The sequence below is a fragment of the Rhinoraja longicauda genome, chromosome 34 (assembly GCF_053455715.1).
Source record: "Rhinoraja longicauda isolate Sanriku21f chromosome 34, sRhiLon1.1, whole genome shotgun sequence".
NCBI classification, from domain to species: Eukaryota; Metazoa; Chordata; class Chondrichthyes; order Rajiformes; family Arhynchobatidae; genus Rhinoraja; species Rhinoraja longicauda.
In genome coordinates this window covers 23,604,528-23,630,325 of record NC_135986.1, presented here as the reverse complement: position 1 = coordinate 23,630,325, position 25,798 = coordinate 23,604,528, and the positions used below count along the sequence as shown (strand labels likewise).

At 48.4% G+C, this 25,798-nt stretch overlaps 1 protein-coding gene across 1 annotated transcript in view; it reads left to right on the top strand.

Annotated features, from left to right (window-relative positions):
- The first annotated feature begins 15,740 nt into the window (after positions 1–15,740).
- Positions 15,741–25,798, top strand: part of ahnak (AHNAK nucleoprotein) — a 78,002-nt gene continuing 67,944 nt past the window's right edge. The window contains exon 1 of the mRNA XM_078428214.1: positions 15,741–15,863. The gene's annotated coding sequence lies outside the window, so the exon portion shown is untranslated. The remainder of the gene's footprint in view (positions 15,864–25,798) is intronic.

Here is a 25,798-nt window from a genome sequence, read left to right as displayed (position 1 = left end):
GCTGTCTGTATGGAGTTTGTACGTTCTCCTCGTGACCCGGGATCGAACCCGGGTCTCTGGTGCTGTGAGGCAGCAACTCTACCGCTGCGCCACCATGCTGCCCTCTAGCCTACGGCAGGCACCTGGTATTTCCAGGCCGTATCCCATCCAAGTACTAACCAGGACTGAGCCTGCTTAGCTTCCGTTTTCGGGCGGTTTCAGGCTAGTGTGGCCGTAGTAAAGTACTGGAGAAACTCGGTGGGTGTTCATCAGATGTTAAAGGTGAGGACGAAGGTCCCAGTGAGCTGCGGTCATACCATAGTCCTGGCACGCCCGCCGCCGAGCCGGGAGAGGGAAGTCACAGAGCCCGGCCCCTGCTCACCCCGAAAACCGGAGGGTAAAGTAGAGGGAGTCAGCAACAGCAGCAGACACTGAACCAGGCAGGGCAGGCAGCAGGCAGCATCTCAGAAGAGAAGGAATGAAGAAGGGTCTCGACCCGAAACGTCACCCATTCCTTCAATGCTGCCTGTCCCGCTGAGTTACTCCATGTCTATCTGTCTATTCCATGTCTATTTTGTGTCTATCTTTTGCATTGCAAAGAATGTTTGCTTTCCCTCCCGGCTGTTGCTATGGGTTACACAGGGCTAAATTGCACAATAGCAGTGATTAAACTTGGCATTGCTTTTCACCAAGACTCCAGCTTTCTGTGTCTATCTTTGGTTTGAACCAGCATCTGCAGTTCCTTCCGACACAAGAATCTAACTATCTATCTCTGCTTTAAAAAATATCCCTTGACTTGGCCTCCACAGCCTTCTGTGGTCATGAATTCTACAGATTCACCACCCTCCTCATCTCGGCCTGAAACGTCAGCCATTCCTTCTCCCCAGAGGTGCTGCCTGTTTCTCCAGCATTTTGTGTCTACCTTTAGTGGATGTCACTTTCTGTCTTTTTCCATCGCTTTGTCCCTTTAAATCGTTCCTCTAAATCTATCTCATTGAACCAATGCTGGGGTCAATCCAGAACAAGGGGTCACAGTTTAAGGATAAGGGGGAAGTCTTTTAGGACCGAGATGAGAACGTTTTTTTTCACACAGAGAGTGGTGAATCTGTGGAATTCTCTGCCACAGAAGGTAGTTGAGGTCAGTTCATTGGCTATATTTAAGAGGGAGTTACATGTGGCCCTTGTTGGTAAAGGGATCAGGGGGTATGGAGAGAAGGCAGGTACGGGATACTGAGTTGGATGATCAGCCATGATCATATTGAATGGCGGTGCAGGCTCGAAGGGCCGAATGGCCTACTCCTGCACCTATTTTCTATGTTTCTATGTCATATCATCATATCATATCATATATATACAGCCGGAAACAGGCCTTTTCGGCCCACCAGCGATCCCCGTAACATTAACACTATCCTACACCCACTAGGGACAATTTTTACATTTACCCAGCCAATTAACCTACATACCTGTACGTCTTTGGAGTGTGGGAGGAAACCGAAGATCTCGGAGAAAACCCACGCAGGTCACGGGGAGAACGTACAAACTCCTTACAGTGCAGCACCCGTAGTCAGGATCGAACCTGAGTCTCCGGCGCTGCATTCGCTGTAAAGCAGCAACTCTACCGCTGCGCTACCGTGCCGCCCTCCACTGCGGTAATATCTCAGTGTAAGAGCCCAGTGCAAATTCACTACACATGAAGCGTCTAGGGACTTTTTCCATGTTACGTTATAGTTTAGTTTAGAGTTTTACAGTTTTTAGAGTTCAGAGATACAGCGCGGAAACAGGCCCTTTCGGCCCACCGGGTCCGCGCCGACCAGCGATCCCCGCACGCTAACACTATCCTATACCCACTAGGGACAATTTTTTTTGACATTTACCAAGACAATTAAGCTACAAACCCGCACGTCTTTGGAGTGTGGGAGGAAACCGAAGATCTCGGAGAAAACCCACGCAGGTCATGGGGAGAACGTACAAACTCTGTACAGACAGCGCCCTTGGTCGGGATCGAACCCGGGTCTCGGGTGCTGCAAGTGCTGTAAGGCAGCAACTCTACTGCTGCGCCACCGTGACCACCCTTATAGTTGCTGCAATCAAGGCGGCGGAATTTCTGTGTGAAATCATCTCTGTTTGTCATCCATCTTCTGTGTCTATCTTCGGTGTAAACTAGCATCTGTGGTTCCTTCCTACACAGTACGAAACGTAGAAAACAGGTGCAGGAGGAGGCCATTCGGCCCTTTCGACCGCATCTCCTCAATCCTTGAAGGAAGTAAAGGCATTGATGGGCTTGCTTTATGATTGCATTAATATGCTGGGCACAGAACAGATCTTCAGAGAAGATAGAACAAAAATTGCTGGAGTAAATCAGCGGGTCAGGCAGGCAGCATCTCAGGAGGAAAGGAATAGGTGACGTTTTGGGTCAGAACCCTATTCAGATTGAAAGTAGAGGAGGGGAAACTGGAGGTAGGACAAAGGCCTGCCCAAATCGGGGCGGCAACAGGTGACCAAGGAAGGGTGGAGCTAGGGTTGCCAACTGTCCCGTATTAGCCGGGACATCCTGTGTTTTGGGTTAAATTGGTTTGTCCCGTATGGGACCACCCTTATCCTGTATTAGGCCCGGGGGGCGCTGTAGGCCCGGACGGCGCTACAGGCCTGGACGTTGTAGGCCCAGACGCTGTAGGCTCGGACACTGTAGGTCTGGACACTGTAGGCCCAGACAGTGTAGGCTCGGACGGCGCTGTAGGCCCGGACGCTGCAGGCCCGGACACAGTAGGTCCGGACAGTGTAGGTACGGACACTGTAGGCCCGGACTGTGTAGGTCCAGACGCTGCAGGCCCGGACACTGTAGGCCCGGTCGCTGTAGGCCCGGACGCTGCAGGCCCGGACGGCGCTCAGGGCGCGGACGATGTAGGCCTAGACGCTGCGGGTCCGGACACTGTAGGCCCGGACGCTGTAGGCCTGGACGGCGCTGTAGGCCCGGACGCTGTCGGTCCGGACAGTGTAGGCTCGGATGCCCGGGCGCCGCCTGATGGAGGTTGCGTGGCAACACGCCTCCCGGCCCGGACGGCTGCCATTGGTGGAACGGGAGCATGTGGCCGCTGGCTGGGTGAGGTCACATGGGGCGTGGGGCGGTGACGTCACCTTGTCCCTTATTTGGGAGTGAGATAGTTGGCAAACATAGGTGGAGCACACAGGGGGATCAACGAGAGAAGGTGTTTGCAGACCTCTCGTGGGGCAGGAGAACTTCTTCAAAGTAGGCTTACCTAGAGGAGATTTCGCAGTGAAGCAGACAGAATTTGTGGGAAGAAACTGCAGGTGCTGGTTTACACCAAGATTTAAAGATCAATTTATTGTCACATGTACCAATTAAGGTACAGTGAAATTTGAGTTACCTTAAGGCCATACTAAGTGAAAAGCAACAAGACACACAGCCACATAAAATAAAATTTAACATAAACATCCAACACAGCGGATTCCACATTCCTCACTGTGATGGAAGGTAATAAAGTTCAATCATCTTCCCCTTTGTGTTCAACCGCGGTCGGGGTTGTTGAACCATCCGCAGTGGCCGCTGCCGACTGTCCGAAGCCATCGCGTCAGGATGATCGAACCTCCCCACGTCAGGACGGATTGAAACACTCTCCTTAGCATGAAGCTCCCGAGTCAGCCTCTTCTTACCAGAGACCGTGGGCTTCACGATGTTAAAGTCCACCGACGTTAGACACGATATATCCCCAGGAACTTGAAATTGTCGACAATAGACAATAGACAATAGGTGCAGGAGGAGGCCATTCGGCCCTTCGAACCAGCACCGCCATTCAATGTGATCATGGCCGATCATTCTCAATCAGTACCCCGTTCCTGCCTTCTCCCCATACCCCCTGACTCCGCTATCCTTAAGAGCTCGATCTAGCTCTCTCTTGAATGCATTCAGAGAATTGGCCTCCACTGCCTTCTGAGGCAGAGAATTCCACAGATTCACAACTCTCTGACTGAAAAAGTTTTTCCTCATCTCAGTTCTAAATGGCCGACCCCTTATTCTTAAACTGTGGCCCCTTGTTCTGGACTCCCCCAACATTGGGAACATGTTTCCGGCCTCTAACGTGTCCAACCGCTTATACGTTTCGATAAGATCTCCTCTACAAGCCTAGTCGATCCAGTCTTTCAACATACGACAGTCCCGCCATTCCGGGAATTAACCTAGTAAACCTACGCTGCACGCGCTCAATAGCAAGAATATCCTTCCTCAAATTTGGAGACCAAAACTGCACACAGTACTCCAGGTGCGGTCTCACTAGGGCCCTGTACAACTGCACACAGTACTCCAGGTGTGGTCTCACTAGGGCCCTGTACAACTGCACACAGTACTCCAGGTGCGGTCTCACTAGGGCCCTGTAAAACTGCAGAAGGACCTCTTTGCTCGTATACTCAACTCGACTCTCTCCACCGCTGACCTGTCAATGAGGACAAGTTCATGGGTCCTCATCCTTCCTCTTCTAAAGTCAACAATCACTCCTTAGTCCTAACAGATGTTGAGGCCGAGGTTGCTGTTCAGGCACTGTTCACTCAATCGATCTTCCTCCTGTACTCTGACTCAGTGCTTTAACTCGGCCAGCAACAGTGGTGTTGTTGGCGGATTTAAAGAAGGACAGGACGGCACGGTGGCGCAGTGGTGCTGCCTTGCAGCGAATGCAGCGCCGGAGACCCGGGTTCGATCCTGACTACGGGCGCTGTCTGTATGGAGTTTGTACGTTCTCCCCGTGGCTTGCGTGGGTTTCCTCCGAGATCTTCGGATTCTTCCCACACTCCATAGACGTACAGGTTTGTAGGTTAATTGGCTTGGTAAATGTTTTTAAAAATTGTCTCTAGTGGGTATAGGATAGTATTAATGTGTGGGGATCGCTGGTTGGCAAAGACCCGGTGGACCGAAAGGGCCTGTTTCCGCGCCATATCTCTGAACTAAACTAAACTAAAGGAATTGGAACCGTATCCAGCTACACTGTCATGGGTACAGAGCGGGTCAAGTCAAGTCAAGTTTATTTGTCACATGCACATACATGATGTGCAGTGAAATGAAAGTGGCAACGCCTGCGGATTGTGCACAAAAAAGAATTACAGTTACAGCATATAAATAAAGTTAATACAGTTAATACAGAGAAGACAAAAATTAGTCCCTGGAGTTATAAAAGTTAACAGTCCTGATGGCCTGTGGGAAGGAACTCCGTCTCATCCTCTCTGTTTTCACAGCGTGACAGCGGAGGCGTTTGCCTGACCGTAGCATCTGGACCAGTCCGTTGCTGGGGTGGCAGTGGTCCCTCATAATCTTGCTTGCTCTCGATCTACACCTCCTGATGTATAGGTCCTGCAGGGGGGCGAGTGTAGTTCCCATGGTGCGTTCTGCCGAACCCACTACTCTCTGCAGGGCCATTGACTTGACTTGGTAGAGCAGGGGACTGAGCACACAACCTTGAAGTGCCGCCTGTGCTGGAGGTTATCAAAGAGGAAGTCATGCTGCCAATTCGCACTGATTGTGTTCTGTTGATGAGGAAGTCGAGGATCCAGTTGCAGTAGGATGCACAGAGACACGGTCCGCCGAGCCTGGTAACAGGTTTGGAGGCGATGGTGGGTGTTGAAGGCTGAGCAGTGCTTGACGAACAGCCTGACTTATGTGTTTTATATTCCCAGCAGACAGGGAGAAATGCGTTTTCCATACCGTGCTAATCTTTCCATGGAGCTGCTGGTTTGCTGTGAACAGACAGAGAAGCAGCAGGAATAGCCAGGGGACTGATCATAGAAACATAGAAGGCAAGCCCCAAAGTTGTTAAGGGTAATAACCAGCTCTGTTAGGCGGAGGAGAGTGTTGGTAGATGGGGATTGGCTGGTTCTACGGCCGAGGAAGAAACGGAGGGCTTCGAGACCATCCATGTGGGGGATGGAAGTGTAGAGTGACTGGACATCCATGGTCTGAAGAAGGGTCTCGACCCGAAACGTCACCCGTTCCTTCTCTCCTGAGATGCTGCCTGACCCGCTGAGTTACTCCAGCATTTTGTGATTAATTAGAAACAGAAAATAGGTGCAGGAGTGGGCCGTTCGGCCCTTCGAGCAAGCATTGCCATTCAATATGATCATGGCCGATCATCCTAAATCAGTACCCCGTTCCTGCTTTCTCTCTTATTCCATGATTCTGTTAGCCCTAAGAGCTAAATCTAACTATCCCTTGAAAACATCCAGTGAATTGGCCTCCACTGCCTTCTGTGGCAGAGAATTCCACAGATTCACAACTCTATGGGTGAAAAAAAATTCCTCATCTCAGTCCTAAATGGCCTACCCCTTATTCTTAAACTGTGACCCCTGGTTCTGGACTTCCACAACATCGGGAACATGTTTAATTGGCTTTGGTAAAATTGTAAATTGTCCCAAGTGTGCAGGCATGGACACGGTGGGCCGAAGGGCCTGTTTCTGCACTGTATCTCTAAAGTCTAAAACATAGGTTCAAGATTTTGTTTTCTAATTTAGGCTACAAAGTCCTTTGTTGTTGGTGGTATCTCTTCCAAACAAGATGTTACATAGAAAATAGGTACAGGAGGAGGCCATTTGGCCCTTCGAGCTAGCACCACCATTCATTGTGATCATGGCTGATTATCCACAATCAGTAACCCGTGCCTGCCTTCTCCCCATATCCCTTGATTCCGCAAGCCCCTAGAGCTCTATCTAACTTTTAAAATTCATCCAGAGAATTGGCCTCCACTGCGTACTGTGGCAGGGAATTCCACAAATTCACAACTCTCTGGGTTTTTTCTCACCTCAGTTTTAAATAGCCTCCCTTTTATTCTTAGACTGTGGCCCCTGGTTTTGGACTCCCCCAACACTGGGAACATTTTTCTTGCAAAAAACTCGCCCTCAGGGCAGCCCGAGCACACAGAAGACGCGGTATAATTGCAAGGTGCTGCCAGTCACCTGGAATGAGCCACACAATGTGTAATCAGGCTCTCCGCCAAGCATGTCCACAGTGACCGTCTACATTTACTCATTAAGATTTATGTAGAGGTACAGCGTGGAAACCGGCCTTTCGGCCCATCGAGTCTGCGCCGACCAGCGATCCCCTTACACTGACAGTGTCCTGCACACCAGGCACAATTTACAATTTTTTCCGTGAAGATAATTACAAACCTGTAGGAAGGAACTGCAAGATGCTGGTTTAAACCGAAGATAGATACAAACAGATGGAGTAACTCAGCGGGACAGGCAGCATCTCTGGAGAGAAGGAATGGGTGATGTTTCGGGTCGAGACCTCTCTTCAGTCTGAAGATGGGTCTCGACCCGAATCGTCACCCATTCCTTCTCTCCAGAGATGCCGCCTGTCCCACTGAGTTACTCCAGCTTTTTGTGTCAACCTACACACCTGTACGTCTTTGGAGTGTGGGAGGAAACCGGAGCTCCCTCAGAGAACCCATGCAGGTCACGGGGAGATCGTACAAACTCCGTACGGACAGCACCTGTGGTCAGGATGGAACCCGGGTCTCTGGCGCTGTGAGGCAGCGACTCTACCGCTGTGCCACCGCGCCACCCGGGCATCCTCTTACAATCCCATTGAACCTACCACCCCAATATTCTTGCCAAACCCCATTGGCACAGTGGCATGGAAGGTAGACCCTGGTAGATCCTGACCTCGGGTGCTGTCTGTGTGTGTGTGTGTGTGTGTGTGTGTGTGTGTGTGTATGTGTGTGGAATTTGCACGTTCTCCCTGTGACTGTGTGTGGATTTCCCTCTGGGTTCTCCAGTTTCCTCTCTCATGCCAAAGACTTACAGATTTGTCAATTGGCCACTGCAACCTGTCCCCAGTGTGAGAGTGAGCGGGTAAGAAAGTGGGATCGTGTGAAATCTGTGCGAGCGGGAGATCGACGGTCAGCATGGGCCAAAGGGCATGTTTCCATGCATTTGAGTCTTTTGACGTTTCGACCCAGATGAGGGCAGCAGCTAGGGTTGCCAACTTTCTCACTCCCAAATAAGGAACAAAAGGTGACGTCACCACCCTGCGCCCCACGTGACCTCACCCAGCCAGCGGACGAGCGCTCCCGCTCCACCAATGGTGGCTGCCCGGGCCCGGAGGTGGGTTGCTATGCAACCTCCGTTAGGCGGCGCCCGGGCCTCCGGGCCTACAGCGGCCCCCGGGCCTACAGTGTCCGGAGTTACACTGTCCGGGCCTACAGTGTCCGGGCCTACACTGTCCGAACCTACAGTGTCCAGGCCCACAGCGCCCCCCGGGACTAATACGGGACAAGGGCGGTCCTGTATGGGACAAACCAATTTAGCCCAATATACGGGATGTCCCGGCTAATACGGGACAATTGGCAACCCTAGCAGCAGCCCTGTCTCCCGAACAAGGATAAAATATGTCAGGAAATCACTCAGTTTGTGGTTTGGCAAATATGTGAAGGACTGAAGCAGACCCTGTCCTTTTATGATTACAGACTGTTGCTTATTAAAGCAGGGCAGAGCTCGTTACACATTCTGGTGCATCCAAATGCTAGGCCCATTTCCCTTCCCGAGTCTCGCTCCTTTTTATCTTGCCTTCTCTCTCCTCCTGCCCAATTCTGACATACATCTGCGAGACAAAATGCAGACTGGCCGATCGTTTGGCGGAACACCTTCACTCAGACCGCCTGAATAGACAATAAACAATAGGCAATAGGTGCAGGAGTAGGCCATTCGGCCCTTTGAGCCAGCACTACCATTCAATGTGATCATGGCTGATCATTCTCAATCAGTACCCCGTTCCTGCCTTCACCCCATACCCCCTGACTCCGCTATCCTTAAGAGCTCTATCTAGCTCTCTCTTGAATGCATTCAGAGAATTGGCCTCCACTGCCTTCTGAGGCAGAGAATTCCACAGATTCACAACTCTATCTGAAAAGGTTTTTCCTCATCTCCGTTCTAAATGGCCTACCCCTTATTCTTAAACTGTGGCCCCTTGTTCTGGACTCCCCCAACATTGGGAACATGTTTCCTGCCTCTAACGTGTCCAACCCCTTAATAATCTTATACGTTTCGATAAGATCCCCTCTCATCCTTCTAAATTCCAGTGTATACAAGCCTAGTCGCTCCAGTCTGAGGCTGGGACTATCCCAACATTTACGAAACAGTTAGACAGGTACATGGATAGGACAGGTTTGGAGGGATATGGGGAGAAAGCAGGAGTGGGGTACTGATTTTGGATGATCAGCCATGATCATATTGAATGGCGGTGCTGGCTCGAAGGGCTAAATGGCCTACTCCTGCACCTATTTTCTTTGTTTCTATATTCCTATGTCACGTCAGATCTGCAATGGAAACTCTTATCTACCAGCCTTGGTTCGGGAAATCTTCAGATCCTTTCCTTACAGTGCAGGACCAAGTGCAGGCATGTGGGACTAGGGTAGCTGGGACATTGTTGGCCGGTGTGGGCGAGATGGGCCGAAGGGCCTGTTTCCACACTGTATCACTCTATAACTCTATGACTAATACCAAAAAAACTATTCATTTCAGAAATGTTCAGCTGCCCTAGCTGCGGGCAGACACAAAACGCTGGAGTAACTCAGCGGGACAGGCAGCATCTCTGGAGAGAAGGAACGGGTGACGTTTAAGGTCGAGACCCTTCTTCAGATTGCTGCGTCAGGTTATTTTAGTTTAGTTTAGTTTAGTTTAGTTTAGAGATACAGCACGGAAACAGGCCCTTTCTGCCCACCGGGTCCGTGCCGACCAGCGATCCACGCACACTAACACTATCCTACACACGCTAGGGACAATCTTTACATTTACCAAGCCAATTAACCTACAAACCTGTACGTCTTTGGAGTGTGGGAGGAAACCGGAGCACCCGGAGAAAACCCACGCGGGTCACGGGGAGAACGTACAAACTCCGTACAGGCAGCACCCGTAGTCGGGATGGAACCCGGGTCTCCGGCGCTACATTCGCTGTAAGACAACATCTCCCTGTAGGGAATTCCCTGTCGGGGAAGGAGAGGCAGGCGCCTTATTAACCTGTGTGTAATGATCATACTCATATCTAATGGAAGACGAAAGCAGCCCATTAAAAATAGCAAACGTTCTCACCTTGAAGGCAATCACATTGGTGGTCTCCAGTTTATCAGCCTCACATTCTTCAAGCCTGATGCACTGCATTCCATGGATGATGTGCTTGTTGGTTAGATGTGTAGGATAATGATATCGTCAGCCTGCCCCTCTGACCTTTGGTCCCATTCATAACCAGAGAGTCACCCAGCTTCGCTTGACTAGTGCCCTTTGGCATACCATTATGGGCCATAAGTCTGAGCTACAGGGAGAGGTTGAGCAGGCTGGGACTCTATTCCTGGGAGCGCAAGAGGATGAGGGGTGATCTTATAGAGGCGTATAAGATCGTGAGGGGAATAGATCAGGTAGATGCACAGAGTCTCTTGCCCAGTAGTATAAGAAAATAACTGCAGATGCTGGTACAAATCGATTTATTCACAAAATGCTGGAGTAACTCAGCAGGTCAGGCAGCATCTCGGGAGAGAAGGAATGGGTGACGTTTCGGGTCGAGACCCTTCTTCAGACCCTTCTTCTTGCCCAGAGCAGGTGAATCGAGGACCAGAGGACACAGGTTCAAGGTGAAGGGGAAAAGATTTAATAGGAATCTGAGGGGAAACCTTTTCACACAAAGGGTGGTGAGTGTATGGAATGAGCTTCCAGAGGAGGTAGTTGAGGCTGGGACTATCCCAACGCTTGGAAACGGTTAGATAGGACAGGTTTGGTGGGATATGGTCCAAATGCGGGCAGGTGGGACTAGTGTAGCTGGGACATGTTGGCCGGCGTGGGCAAGTTGGGCCGAAGGGCCTGTTCCCTCTCCTGTATCACTCTGTGGCTCGATGACTCTATTAATGCATCACCCTGATGGCTCCACTGGTATTGAGCAACGAGACCGGGGTGAATCCAGGTTTGATTGCACACAGTTGAGTACGTGATCTGTCAACGAGTCTCAGTGATAGTGAAAAGGGAGTGCTACACAATTGAATGTGTCATCTCCTGGGTGAGATTTAAACTTTAATGGCCACCCACCCACAGGTGAATGAGAAAGATTCCCAGCTCGTGTTGTGTGGTCACCATGGGAGCTCTCGTTGGTGTTCTGGCCAAATGTAAATTGTGGGTTGATTAGGATGTGGAACTCAAGCGAAGCACAAACGTCGGCAGCACGGTGGCACAGAGTTGCCGCCTTACAGCGAATGCAGCGCCGGAGACTCAGGTTCGATCCCGACTACGGGCGCCGTCAGTACGGAGTTTATACGTTCTCCCCGTGACCTGCGTGGGTCTTCTCCGAGATCTTCGGTTTCCTCCCACACTCCAAAGACGTGCAGGTTTGTAGGTTAATTGACTGGGTAAATGTAAAAAATTGTCCCTAGTGTGTGTAGGATAGTGTTAATGTGCGGGGATCGCTGGGCGGCGCGGACTCGGTGGGCCGAAGGGCCTGTTTCCGTGCTTTATCTCTAAATCTAAATCTAAATGACTCAGTTCAAGACGATGTAGTGGCAAAGAAGTGGCGGCGCAGCGCAAGCAGCAGCGGCTTACCTGCAGTCCGTTTGACTTTTGTGTTTTTTGTTGTTTTTTTTGTCTTAATTGTAGTGTTTAGATGTGATGTAGTGTTTTTTGTGGTTGTGTGCTATGTGTGGGGGGGGGGGGGGAACTGTAAAATTGTCCCTTCCGAACGGAGACCCGACCTTTGTTTCTGGGTGGTGTCTCCGTTCCCGCTGCGGCCTACCATCGGCCAAACACCTGGAGCTGGCGGCCTCCACCTGGCACCACCTGGGCTCTGGTTCACAGAGCCCGCGGACCGGACTTACCACCTGCGGAGCTGGCTGCCTTCGGAGACGGTGGTGGCGCTGCGGGAGCGGCTGCGACTCGCCTCCGGAGGCTACGGCCGCGTGGATATCGGAAGCCCGCAGGCCCGGCCCTGCCCTGGGTGGGGGCCGACATCGGGAGCTCCGGCAGCGGCAGCGTTTTCGCCCGCCCCGGATCGCGTGGCTTGGGTCGGCCCACTGCGGACCTTTCGCCGTCTGGCGCGGCCTGGAACGTGGCAACTTGAACAGCCTGACCGCGGGAGAAGACGGCAGGGGAAGAGAAAATACATTCTGGCCTTCCATCACAGTGTGGAGGTGACTCACTGCGATGGATGTTTCTTTTTTTTCTTTTGTGTTGGTTTTGTGATTGTGTGTGTTGTTGCTCATTTTTATTGCTCTTATTGTTGGACTGTGGGTAACGGAATTTCGTCCAAAAGACTTGTTTTTTTTGGATGACAATAAAGGCTATTCTATTCTGAATTCTTCTGTACCAAAAAATTATTTTCCAGAAGTATACGAATGGGGAAGGGCTGCGATGACGGTTACGTTTTAGTTCATCGACACAGTGTGATATTCGCGTTGTACATAGAATTTGGATAATCTATATACTAAAATTCTCGTTTGTTTGTTTGTTTGTTCTGAACTACAGCCAAAACGGTACACGATAGCGTGACAATTTTAGCCCCACGTTACTCACCGTCGTCCCTTTGGTGCTAATGGAAGAAGTTTCATTGAAATCGGTGTTATATTTTTAAAGTTATTCATATTTTAAAGTTTAAATCTATCTCCTAGGGGGGAGGGGGGGGTGGAGGGAGCGGAAGGAGGGAGGATAAGGAAGGTTGAGGGGGATGGAGTGGGGGAAGGGCAGGAGGGGGAGGGGAGGGAGGAGGGAGAGGGGAGGGAGTGAGGAGAGGGTGGTGTACCCATGCAGAAGGGGTTTGGGCCCAACGGGTCCACTTGGTCTGGTTGTTTATAAACTGCATATATGTATGTTTGCGCATGTGCATATATGTGTATATATGTATGTATGTGGCATATGTATGGATATATCTATGTATGTATTTCATATTTTTCATATTTCAGATACAGCGCGGAAACAGGCCTTTTCGGCCCACCAAGTCTGCACCGCCCAGCGATCCCCACACATTAACACTATCCTACACACACTAGGGACAATTTTTACATTTACCCAATCAATTAACCTACATACCTGTACGTCTTTGGATATATATGTATATGTTTGTGTGTGTACATATATATATATATGTGTATAGGAAAATAACTGCAGATGCTGGTTCAAATCGAAGGTAGACACGAAATGCTGGAGTCTGAAGAAGGGTCTCGACTCGCAACGTCACACCCTTTCCTTCTCTCCTGAGATGCTGCCCGACCCGCTGAGTTACTCCAGCATTTTGTGTCTACCTATATATATATATGTAGATGAAATAAAGTTTGTGAATTAATTGATGAGTAGTGGAAAAAGGGTAGGAATAAATAAGTGTATACTTCCTCCTACTCCTTTTTGAACATGTAAGATTTAATTTGTGTTGTTTATGAGAATTTATTCATCGAGTTGTGTATAGGTTTATCGTTCATTTCATTTTATTGTTATTTTGTTTTGTTTTTATTTTTTTTGTTTTACATGTTCAAAATAAAATATAAACAGACAAACAAACAATAGTTACCATCGATAACATCACGAACAAAAGCCACTCCCCCTCTGTGATTCCTCCTACCCTCTGACGAAGAGGGGTCTCGACCCGAAACGTCACCCATTCTTTCTCTCCAGAGATGCTGCCTGTCCCGTTGAGTTACTCCGGCATTTTGCGTCTACCTTCTATCATTAAAAAAGGTCTGAATCTGATCATTATCACCTAGGTGCTTGTGGGAGATTATTGCGATGCATATCGGCCTCATAATTAAGATGGACAGTGAAAAGATTTAGTTGTGTGCTAACCAGTCAGTGGAACGACAATGTATGATTACAATCGAGCCATTTACACTGTATAGATTACATGATAAGGGAATAACATTTAGTGCAAGGTAAAGCCAGTGAGGTTCGATCAAAGATAGTCCGAGGCATGAGGCTAATTCTGCATGGTGGCGCCGCGGTAGAGTTGCTGCCTTACAGCGAATGCAGCGCCGGAGACTCAGGTTCGATCCTGACTGCGGGTGCCGTCTGTATGGAGTTTGTACGTTCTCCCCGTGACCTGCGTGGTTTTTCTCCGAGATCTTCGGTTTCCTCCCACACTCCAAAGACGTGCGGGTTTGTAGGTTAATTGGCTGGGCAAATGTAAAAAAAATTGTCCCTAGTGTGTGTAGGATAGTGTTAATGTGCGGGGATCGCTGGGCGGCGCGGACCCGGTGGGCCGAAGGGCCTGTTTCCACGCTGTATCTCTAAATCTAAAATTAGCAGAGCTACGGAGACACAGGCTTTGCCATATTTCCTGGTCTGATAGAGAAACATGGAAGCAGAGAAAATAACTGCAGGAGTAGGCCATTCGTCCCTTCGATCCAGCAGCGCCATACAATATGATCATGGCTGATCATCCAAAATCAGGACCCCGGTTCCTGCTTTCTCCCCATATCCCTTCGGGAAGGGAAAGGGTTAGGGTGACTGTAGATTGTCCTGTACCACCTGCATTGGTAGAGTTGTGGATACATGGGTCACACAGAGCCTCAGCAGTGTGGACATGAGGGTGGTGGTTGTCCTGTCTACTCCGTGGATTGTCGCCTTGTCGTGGTGGAGAAGCTTGTGTGGTCCTGAGATCCTGAGAGCGATGCCGTCTGGAGTTACGCTCCTGGTAGGGTCACCCATGGCGGTAAGGTCGAGGGGGAGGTCCCTGACAAAGAGCAATCCAACCAGGACCATTCCCGGAATGGCGGGACTGTCATATGTTGAAAGACTGGAGCGACTAGGCTTGTATACACTGCAATTTTGAAGGATGAGAGAAGATCTTATCGAAACGTATAAGATTATTAAGGGGTTGGACACGTTAGAGGCAGGAAACATGTTCTCAATGTTGGGGGAGTCCAGAACAAGGGGCCACAGTTTAAGAATAAGGGGTAGGCCATTTAGAACTGAGATGAGGAAAAACTTTTTCAGTCAGAGAGTTGTGAATCTGTGGAATTCTCTGCCTCAGAAGGCAGTGGAGGCCAATTCTCTCAATGCATTCAAGAGAGAGCTAGATAGAGCTCTTAAGGATAGCGGAGTCAGGGGGTATGGGGAGAAGGCAGGAACGGGGTACTGATTGAGAATGATCAGCCATGATCACATTGAATGGCGGTGCTGGCTCGAAGGGCCGAATGGCCTCCTCCTGCACCTATTGTCTATTGTCAATGGTGGAACAGGCGGAGGATGATGGCTGACTTCAGTAGAGCGTCACAACGGCTGGCAAGGCGGATGAAGGCTGCAGTAGGAAAGGGTCCCCGGTCGTGTTGGATCCTGACCCAGATATGTCAGGCGGTTGTCTGTGCATCAGTCTTCCCATGTTAAACAAAGTCACGCACAGGCGTCCGACCCTATGGAGAGGACAGCCATACTCGCTTCGAAGGGCCGAATGGCATCCTCCTGCACCTATTGTCTATTGAGTGACCGCCGATGATGATGATGGTTATATTGTGCCCTTTTCTTTGATAGAGAGGAGGCTGCCTTGTGTGTTCTTTGCTCTGGGTAGACAGCAGGACCTGGGCAGTAACGCGGCCTCTGCATATTTCTTTGCTCTCTTGTTGATGTTGACTTGCCCACGGCACATGACAGCCCTGGATGTAAATTTGGATTTTTTTTTCCTCTCTCTCTCTCTCTCTCTCTCTCTCCCTCTCCCTCAACACGACACGAGTCTCCACCCCTAATGGACACACCCAGCTGTGTACAAGAGCCCAGCCCTGCAACAGACGAGCTTTATTACCGAGATCTGGAGACTTGAGCTACACTAAAGTGCTGCATTCAGTAACGGGGGGCTATTTCGCATCAGGGATCGGAGTGCCCCGGCACGATGCGGCGGCGGAGGCTTTAGTCTGCAAATCGCTGCCCACCAGGTAAAACCATTGAGAATTACTATTTAAAAAAATAATAATACGTGCATACTTCGTTTGAAGTTTTGGTTCGGAGATTTTTTTAAAAACTTTGTAATCAGTGATCGGCTGAGGAGTTGCAAAAGTTTATTTTTCGATAAACACGATAAAGTGTTTTCCAGCTGTTTATTGCCTGCTACGTTTGATAGAAGAAAGTTTGGATGTGGGAGTGGATTCTTTCAAGCCTTTTTTTCTCGTTTGACTGTCTTGTGCATGGTTGGATCAAAACACAAGAGAAAGTTGGGCGGATATCTCAATCCGAAACATTTGAAATTGTAAACAGCTCAAGAAAGGTTTTTTTTTGTTGAAAGTTGCAGAACTCCCAAAGTTTTGAGAATGCCAGAAGAAAAATCCAGGTGTTAAGAGGATTTGATTAAAAAATATATATGGAAGGGGGGGAGGGAGGGATATTGATTGGCAAAGGATTAAGGTTTTAAATTTTGAAGGTTTTTTTTATTTTGCATCGTGCTAGATATGGGTGTGGGAGAACGAGGAAAAAAAACCCTCTCCTTTCCTCGCCCTGGTTCTGGGCACCGAGCCAGAGTCTAAACCTTGGAATTTGTGGCTGTGGTTGGAAACACTGGGTAACTTAAAGCAGACTGGAGAAGAAGGGGAGGGAGGCAGGGAGAGACCTATGTATTACCATGACCTTGTGCAAGGAACGAAGGAGAGAGAAAAAAGGTGACTTTAAAGGTGGGCGAGTTGGGAGTGAAAAGAAAAACACGATTTCGAGTGGGTGTGGCGAAGTTTTCTCGGACGATGAACATTTTCGCAGGAATCATCTCGAATTGTGAGACTTTCGGAGGGTTGGCCGAGTGTTATTTGTATAGGTTGTGTGTGTGTGGGGTTGGGGGGCTCTTGCTGTCGAATGGTTCAGGTTTAAGCGGTGCAGAATCTCAGTTTGGGCGTTGACTGTGTGTGTTTGGTTAAACCCCGTGTTGGAACTGCAGATGCAGTAAACCTTAGGTAGACACAGCGTGCTGGAGTAACTCGGCGGGACGGGCATTTGCGTCTCCGGAGAGTCTTGAAGAAGGGTCTCATCCCATTCCTTCTCTCTCCAGAGATACTGCCCGCCCCGCTGAGTTACACCAACATTTCTGTTGCGTCCATCTGCAGGGCAATCGGCTTGTTGATTCACATTGCAGCCCCGGCAGAATGTGGGTTAATGCATAGCACTCTTTAAAAAAAAAATGTAAAAGGGGGTTTAAAAAAAAAATGCACACTTCATTTTAAGGGGGCATCTGCGCCTTGTATAAACTTGGCCATTAAAAATAAAGCACCAAGCAAAAAACACAAGGCACAAGCAGACTGGCACAAGGCACCAGTTTGCAAAGAGAGCAAAGCTTCGATGTGCAAGGGCGTGTCACACAGGGCATGTGCGCCTTGTAAGCTTCGCTTGAGTAACCGTGCTGAGAGAATGGATTGTGCAATTAAGTGTGACCCACCCCAGTCATGATAGCTCTTTTTCACCCTAAAAGAAAAGAAAAACGAACCGTCTCTGAAACTCCCAACTAGTGTTGATCAGTTTTCCAATTAAAAAAATTATGCATGGCTGGGAAATGTGTTTGTTTTTTTTCCCCCAATCCAAAATGCTTTTATTAAATTTTTCCACAAATGCAGAGTGGTAACAGAATCCAGACTGGAATTTGGCTGTTTACAGTCAAGCAGTTGTCAGATTAAAATATTGTCAACTTTATCTGCAGTACACTCGACCCTGGGAAATGTTTTGGGGGCTTGTTGTCTTGAGAAGCTTATGAAATGGGTTCCGAGTGGCCACGCCAACTCTTGTTGTGTCGCAGTTTGAGATTGCTCTCTCCCCACCCCACCCCATCCCATCCCAAACCCTAGAGGATGGGCTGTGGAAGAGTCATTCGCAAAGCAGTAAACCTGGTGAACCCCCCTCGGAGTGTGAGAAATGCAAAGCGAGCTAATACTTTGGGTGCGGCTGTTGTGTGGAGTAAAACGCAATCTGTAGATGGAGTGCGTTTTTTGTTGTGTTCGTTAACCTCTTCCATTCTGACTGGGGGTCGGGGTGGGTGGAATTGCAACGAAGACTCGACTGCGACGTGGTGGGTTTCCACTCCTACGGAAAGCTCCTGCCCTTGCCCCTGACCCCCATTATTTTGGTACTATGCGTGATTGAGGCGTTGGCTGGTCGGTATTTAAAATGGGCAAGAAGAACACATTAGCAGAGGATCGGTGGAACGATGCATGGGTTGGTGTAGTTTAGAGATACAGCGGGCAAACAGGCCCTTCAGCCCACCTACACTATCCTACACCAACTAGGGACATTTTTTACATTTATACACGAGCCAATTAACCTACAAACCCGCACGTCTTTGGAGTGTGGGAGGAAACCGAAGATCTCTCGGAGAAAACCCACGGGGAGAACGTACAAACTCCGTACATACAGCGCCCGTAGTCGGGATCGAACCCGGGTCTCCGGGGCTGCACGGCGGCAACTCTACCGCTGCGCCACCGTGACCGCCCATTATGTTCATGGTGCTGAGCTGTACAGAACAAGTCGACTCAATTCGAGACTCACTCTGATATGGCTCTTCTCTCCCCCCACACCAAATATATATATTTAAAATGACTATTCCATAATTGGCACAGTCGTGGTAGAAAATCGTGGTACAAGATTGAAGTATAGAAGTGTGAAAACAAATGCACACCTCCAGATTCAGGGACTGTTTCTTCCCAGCTGTAATCGGGCTACTGAACGAACGTCCTGCATTTCCTGTAAGGCATCAACTCTACTGCTGTGCCACCGTGACCGCCCCATCTTACACGCTGTCAATGGATCGATTGTAATCACGTATTGTCTTTCCACTGACTGGATGGCACACAACTGAAGCTTTTCACTGTACCTCCGTACACGTGACGGTAAACTAAAACTAAGACCAGTGCCCCTCGGTCTCGTGTGGATATAAGGTGGCAAAGAGGATAATGCACCTGGTCGAGACCCTTTTTCTCGACCCGAAACATCGCCCATTCCTTCTCTCCCGAGATGCTGCCCGACCTGCTGAGTTACCCCAGCATTTTGTGCATAAATACCTTCTCTCTGTACAAGCACGTCAACAGAGAGGTCTCTGGTGATCAGGTACATTATCCTCTTTGCCACTTTATATCCACACGAGACCGAGGGGCACTGATAGACAATAGGTGCAGGAGTAGGCCATTCGGCCCTTCGAGCCAGCACCACCATTCAATGTGATCATGGCTGATCATTCTCAATCAGCACCCCGTTCCTGCCTTCTCTCCATACCCCCTGACGCCGCTATCCTCGAGCTCTATCTAGCTCTCTTGAATGCATTCAGAGAATTGGCCTCCATTGCCTTCTGAGGCAGTGAATTCCACAGATTTACAACTCTGACTGAAAAAGTTTTTCCTCATCTCCGTTCCAAATGGCCTACCCCTTATTCTTAAACAGTGGCCCCTGGTTCTGGACTATTTAAGGCAACTATTTTCCAAGTACCCCAAGCACTGCATACTGAACAACTTGCAGGAGGATTGGCCTCCCAGGTGGTGCACCGATGGAGATATAACCCCTCGAGACACGCTCGTCTGCAGGAGCAGATGAAATTCAGGATGAACCGTGGAAACAGCACAGCACAGGAACTGGCCCTTCAGCCCACAATGTTGCTGCCAAACATGAGGCCAAGTTAAACTAATCGCCTCTGCAGCTCGTGATTCACATCCGTCCATATCCATGCGCCAACCTCAAAGCCTCTTTTTTTAAAATATATTTTATTTCGAACATCTAAATCAAAAAAGATAAAAACAAGACAAAACAACAATAACATGAAATGAACGATAAACCTGTACACAGATCAGTCTGAAGAAGGGTCTCGACCTGAGACGTCACCCATTCCTTCTCCCCTGAGATGCTGCCTGACTTGCTGAGTTACTCCAGCATTTTGTGTTAACCTGTACACAACTCAATGAATAAATTCTCATAAACAACACTAATTAAATATTACATGTTCGAAGAGGAAGAGGAGGAAATATACACTTATTTATTCCTACCCCTTCACTACTCATCAATTAATTCATAAACTTTATCTCGTCTACATATATATACACATACACAAACATACACGTAAAGGGATCAGGGGGTATGGAGAGAAGGCAGGTACGGGATACTGAGTTGGATGATCAGCCATGATCATATTGAATGGCGGTGCAGGCTCGAAGGGCCGAATGGCCTACTCCTGCACCTATTTTCTATATATCCATAAGCCACATACATATATACACATATATGCACACACGCAAACATACATATATGGAGTTTATAAACAGTTATCCAAATTCTATGTACAACGCGAATATCACACGGTGTCAATAAACTAAAACTTAACCATCATCACAGCCCTTCCTCATTCTTATACCTTTGGAAAATAATTTTTTTGTACATCTTCTTGAACTGAGTAATGTTTGTGCTTTGCTTGAGTTCCACATCCAAATCTTAAATGCGGGGGAGGAATAGGGAGGCTGATCTGTTCTTGCAAAACGATTGAGATTTCAAAATTAATTGGGGGATGAGTCGCCTGTCTCAGTTGTGAGCTGGCTTGTGTCTGGGAGGTCCTGTTAAACCGCCCTCTCATGAGTCTGCCTGTGTAAAATAGCGCTGACGGGCAAGAGATCCGTGAGTCAAAGCTGGGTCTGCACAACTCCATCCACTCTTTGATGAACATGCAAAACAAACAGTCTTATCCAAGATGAAACAGAGAAACATAGAAAATAGGTGCAGGGGGTAGGCCATTCGTCCCTTAGCCAGCATCGCCATTCAATATGAGCGATCATCCAAAAGTCCGTACCCTGTCCCTGCTTTCTCCCCATATCCCTTGATTCCGTTAGCCCTAAGAGCTATATCTAACTCTCCCTTGAAAACATCCAGTGAATTGGTCTCTGTGGGAGAGAAATCTACAGATTCACAGCTCTCTGAGTGCAAAAGTTTTTCCTCATCTCAGTCCTAAATGGCCTCCATTTTCTTAAACTGTGACCATTGGTTCTGGACTCCCCCAACTTCGGGAACATTTGTCCCGCATCTAGCCTGTCCAATCCCTTAAGAATTTTATATGTTTCTATAAGAATCAATTTTAATTGTAATTCAGCAATGCACCTCACCTTCCAGCATCAAGAGACTCTGACCCTCAGTCTGAAAAAGGGTCTCGACCTGAAATGTCACCCATTCCTTCTATGCTGCCCGACCCGCTGAGTAACTCCAGCATTTTGTGTTTACCTTCGGTGTAAACCAGCATCTGCAGTTTCTTCCTACGCAAGAGATACCAGTCAGTCTGTCATGTAGTGCACAAAAGGAGTTACGACAAAATGTCGGTGTTGGATTATGCCCCTCGTTGGGACAAGTCAGTTCTTTTTTTAGACAATAGACAAATAGTTGCAGGAGTAGGCCATTCAGCCCTTCGAGCCAGCACCGCCATTCAATGCGATCATGGCTGATCACTCTCAATCAGTACCCCGTTCCTGCCTTCTCCCCATACCCCCTCACTCCGCTATCCTTAAGAGCTCTATCCAGCTCTCTCTTGAAAGCATCCAACGAACTGGCCTCCACTGCCTTCTGAGGCAGAGAATTCCACACCTTCACCACTCTCTGACTGAAAAAGTTCTTCCTCATCTCCGTTCTAAATGGCCTACCCCTTATTCTTAAACTGTGGCCCCTTGTTCTGGACTCCCCCAACATTGGGAACATGTTTCCTGCCTCTAATGTGTCCAATCCCCTAATTATCTTGTATGTTTCAATAAGATCCCCCCTCATCCTTCTAAATTCCAGTGTATACAAGCCTAATTGCTCCAGCCTTTCAACATACGACAGTCCCGCCATTCCGGGAATTAACCTAGTGAACCTACGCTGCACGCCCTCAATAGCAAGAATATCCTTCCTCAAATTTGGAGACCAAAACTGTACACAGTACTCCAGGCGCGGTCTCACCAGGGCCCGGTACAAATGTAGAAGGACCTCTTCGCTCCTATACTCAACTCCTCTTGTTATGAAGGCCAACATTCCATTGGCTTTCTTCACTGCCTGCATGCTTCCTTTCAGTGACTGATGCACTAGGACACCCAGATCTCGTTGAACATCCCCTCTTCCTAACTTGACACCATTCAGATAATAATCTGCCTTTCTATTCTTACTTCCAAAGTGAATAACCTCACACTTATCTACATTAAACTGCATCTGCCATGTATCCGCCCACTCACACAACCTGTCCAAGTCACCCTGCAGCCTTATTGCATCTTCCTCACAATTCACACTACCCCCCAGCTTAGTATCATCTGCAAATTTGCTAATGGTACTATTAATCCCTTCATCTAAGTCATTAATGTATATCGTAAATAGCTGGGGTCCCAGCACCAAACCTTGCGGTACCCCATTGGTCACTTCCTGCCATTCCGAAAGGGACCCATTTATCCCCACTCTTTGCTTTCTGTCTGTCAACCAATTTTATATCCATGTCAGTACCCTACCCCCAATACCATGTGCTCTAATTTTGCCCACTAATCTCCTATGTGGGACCTTGTCGAAGGCTTTCTGAAAGTCGAGGTACACCACATCGACTGACTCTCCCCTGTCAATTTTCCTAGTTACATCCTCAAAAAATTCCAGTAGATTTGTCAAGCATGATTTCCCCTTCGTAAATCCATGCTGACTCGGAATGATCCTGTTACTGCTATCCAAATGCTCAGCAATTTCGTCTTTTATGATTGACTATGATTTTAAAATCATAGATTTTGCCCTTGGTTTCCATTATAAACCCTGACATCCAGAAACAAGTCTATAAAATTGCCTTGCATTATAAGTACAATGCCAGGGCAAAGATGTGCCTCTCCCTACCAGCTAGAGTGGTGATAGCATTATAAGTTGACATGGATACTATCAATCACAAGTGAAGTGACAGGACTTTAAAGATGCAAATCTTTAAATGTAAATACATTGAGAACAATGGGAGGCACGGTGGCGCAGCGGTAGAGCTGCTGCCTTACAGCGAATGCAGCGCCGGAGATCCGGGTTCGATTCTGACTACAGGCGCTGTCTGTATGGAGTTTGCACGTTCTCCCCGTGACCTGCGTGGGTTTTCTCCGAGATCTTCGGTTTCCTCCTATACTCCAACGACGTACAGGTATGTAGGTTAATTGGCTGGGTAAATGTAAAAATTGTCCCTAGTGGGTGTAGGATAGTGTTAATGTGCGGGGATCGCTGGGCGACACGGACTTGGAGGGCCGAAAAAGGCCTGTTTCCGGCTGTATATATATGATATGAATATGGGGGGATCGCTGGTCGGCGCGGACCCGGTGGGCCGAAGGACTTGTTTCCGCGCTGTATCTCTAAACTAAACTAAGCATTGGCATTGAAAACACGCTTTAAGTACCCTTGATGATGAGTTGATGAATTTCTTATTTGTGTGATTAAATACGTATAAACATCGCCGAGCATTGAGAGCCATGGTCTACAGTGCTCGTATTTCTGAGCTCTTGGTGTTGGCAGCCCACAGTCTGGCCAGTTCCAGGAAATTCTGAGAAAAGTTACTGAGTTAGACTCTGGCTTGATTCGTTTGTCAGTGTGCAGAGGAATTTCAGCCTCGTTCCCCGGCACCGAAAAATTAACTTTTTAAGATTGAAAACAGAAAACTTTTGCAAGAGCAAGCAATGCAAGATAATTAAAAGCAGGCGGACGTGAAGTGCAGAGACACAGTGAGACACGCAGGCATTGAAAGGCACCAACTAGCACGTGGTTTGTTTTGGGGACAAACGTCAAAGGGACATTGACAGACACTTAAATACAAGGGTAGCACAGCAGAGCAGCCAGTAGAGCCCCTGCATCACACCTCTCTCCAACCTGGAGAACTGTGTGCAGTTGTACAGGGCCCTAGTGAGACCGCACCTGGAGTACTGTGTGCAGTTGTACAGGGCCCTAGTGAGACCGCACCTGGAGTACTGTGTGCAGTTGTACAGGGCCCTAGTGAGACCACACCTGGAGTACAGTGTGCAGTTTTGGTCTCCAAATTTGAGGACGGTTATTCTTGCTATTGAGGGCGTGCAGCGTAGGTTTACTAGGTTAATTCCCGGAATGGCGGGACTGTCATATGTTGAAAGACTGGAGCGACTAGGCTTGTATACACTGGAATTTAGAAGGATGAGAGGGGATCTTATCAAAACGTATAAGATTATTAAGGGGTTGGACACGTTAGAGGCAGGAAACATGTTCCCAATGTTGGGGGAGTCCAGAACCAGGGGCCACAGTTTAAGAATAAGAGGTAGGCCATTTAGAACGGAGATGAGGAAAAACTTTTTCAGTCAGAGAGTTGTGAATCTGTGGAATTCTCTGCCTCAGAAGGCAGTGGAGGCCAATTCTCTGAATGCATTCAAGAGAGAGAGCTAGATAGAGCTCTTAAGGATAGCGGAGTCAGGTGGTATGGGGAGAAGGCAGGAACGGGGTACTGATTGAGAATGATCAGCCATGATCACATTGAATGGCGGTTCTGGCTCGAAGGGCCGAATGGCCTCCTCCTGCACCTATTGTCTATTGGTTCAATCCTGACCTCTGGTGCTGTCTGCGTGTAGTTTGCATGTCCTCCCTTTGACTACACGGGTTTCCTCTGTCTCCACTTTCGTCCTGTGTCCCAAAAAAGTGTAAGAAAGAGAGAAACAAAGAACTGCAAATGCTGGTTTACAAAAAAAAAAGGGCACAAAGTGCTGGAGTAACTCGGGGAGTCACGCAGCATCTCTGGGGAACACACTGATATAGTTTAGTTTAGAGATACAGCGCGGCAACAGGCCCTTTCGGTCCACCGGGTCTGAGCCGACCAGCGATCCCCGCACATTAACACTATCCTATACTCACTAGGGACAATTTTTACATTTATGCCAAGCCAATTAACCTACGAACCTGTATGTCTTTGGAGTGTGGGAGGAAACCGACGATCTCGAAGAAAACCCACGCAGGTCATGGGGAGAACGTACAAACTCTGTACAGACAGCACCCCTAGTCGGGATCGAACCCGGGTCTCTGGCGCTACATTCGCTGTAAGGCAGCAGCAACTCTACTGCTGCGCCACCGTGCCGCCCTTGATGGGTGACGTTTCGGTTCGGAATCCTTCAGACTGATTAATACTGTAGTGTAAGAAAATAACTGCAGATGCTGGTACAAATCGAAGGTATTTATTCACAAAATGCTGGAGTAACTCAGCAGGTCTGGCAGCATCTCGGGAGAGAAGGAATGGGCGACGTTTTGGGTCGAGACCCTTCTTCAGACTGTAGTGTTCAGTCTGAAGAAGGGTCCCACTCAAAATGCCATCTATCCACGTTCTTCAGAGATGCTGCCTGACTCGCTGAGTTCTCCAGCACTTTGTGTTTTTTTATGTCCCAGAAATGTGTGGTTTGTTAGGTTAACTGACTGTTGTGAATTGGCCCTAATGCACAGCTGAGTGGTAAAATCACGGGAAGTGTTGGAAGAATAAAATGGGTTAGTGTGAAAATGGCCGCTTGATGGTCCACATGGATTCGGTAGACCGGAGGGCCTGTTACCATGCTATATCTCTTCTTAGACTATATGACGGGAAATAATAACGACAGGCACAGCACTATTGAAAAAAACAGCTACATGGACACAGGGGAAGGGAATGAGACAGCAAACTGGATGATCCACAAGCCACAAACAAACATCAGTCAAACTCTGCAGCACTGATACTTGAAGTACAAATATCTTAAAATACAGAGAATTGGATACTGAAAGATACAGAACAACAGTGAAATATGTAGAGGATTAAAGTACTGATGATGCCAATTTTACAAAGTTGAAAAGCCGGGAATGAATAAAAAGACTGAACATTGTCAGTGACTAAATGAATGTAAACATAGAAAATAGGTGCAGGATT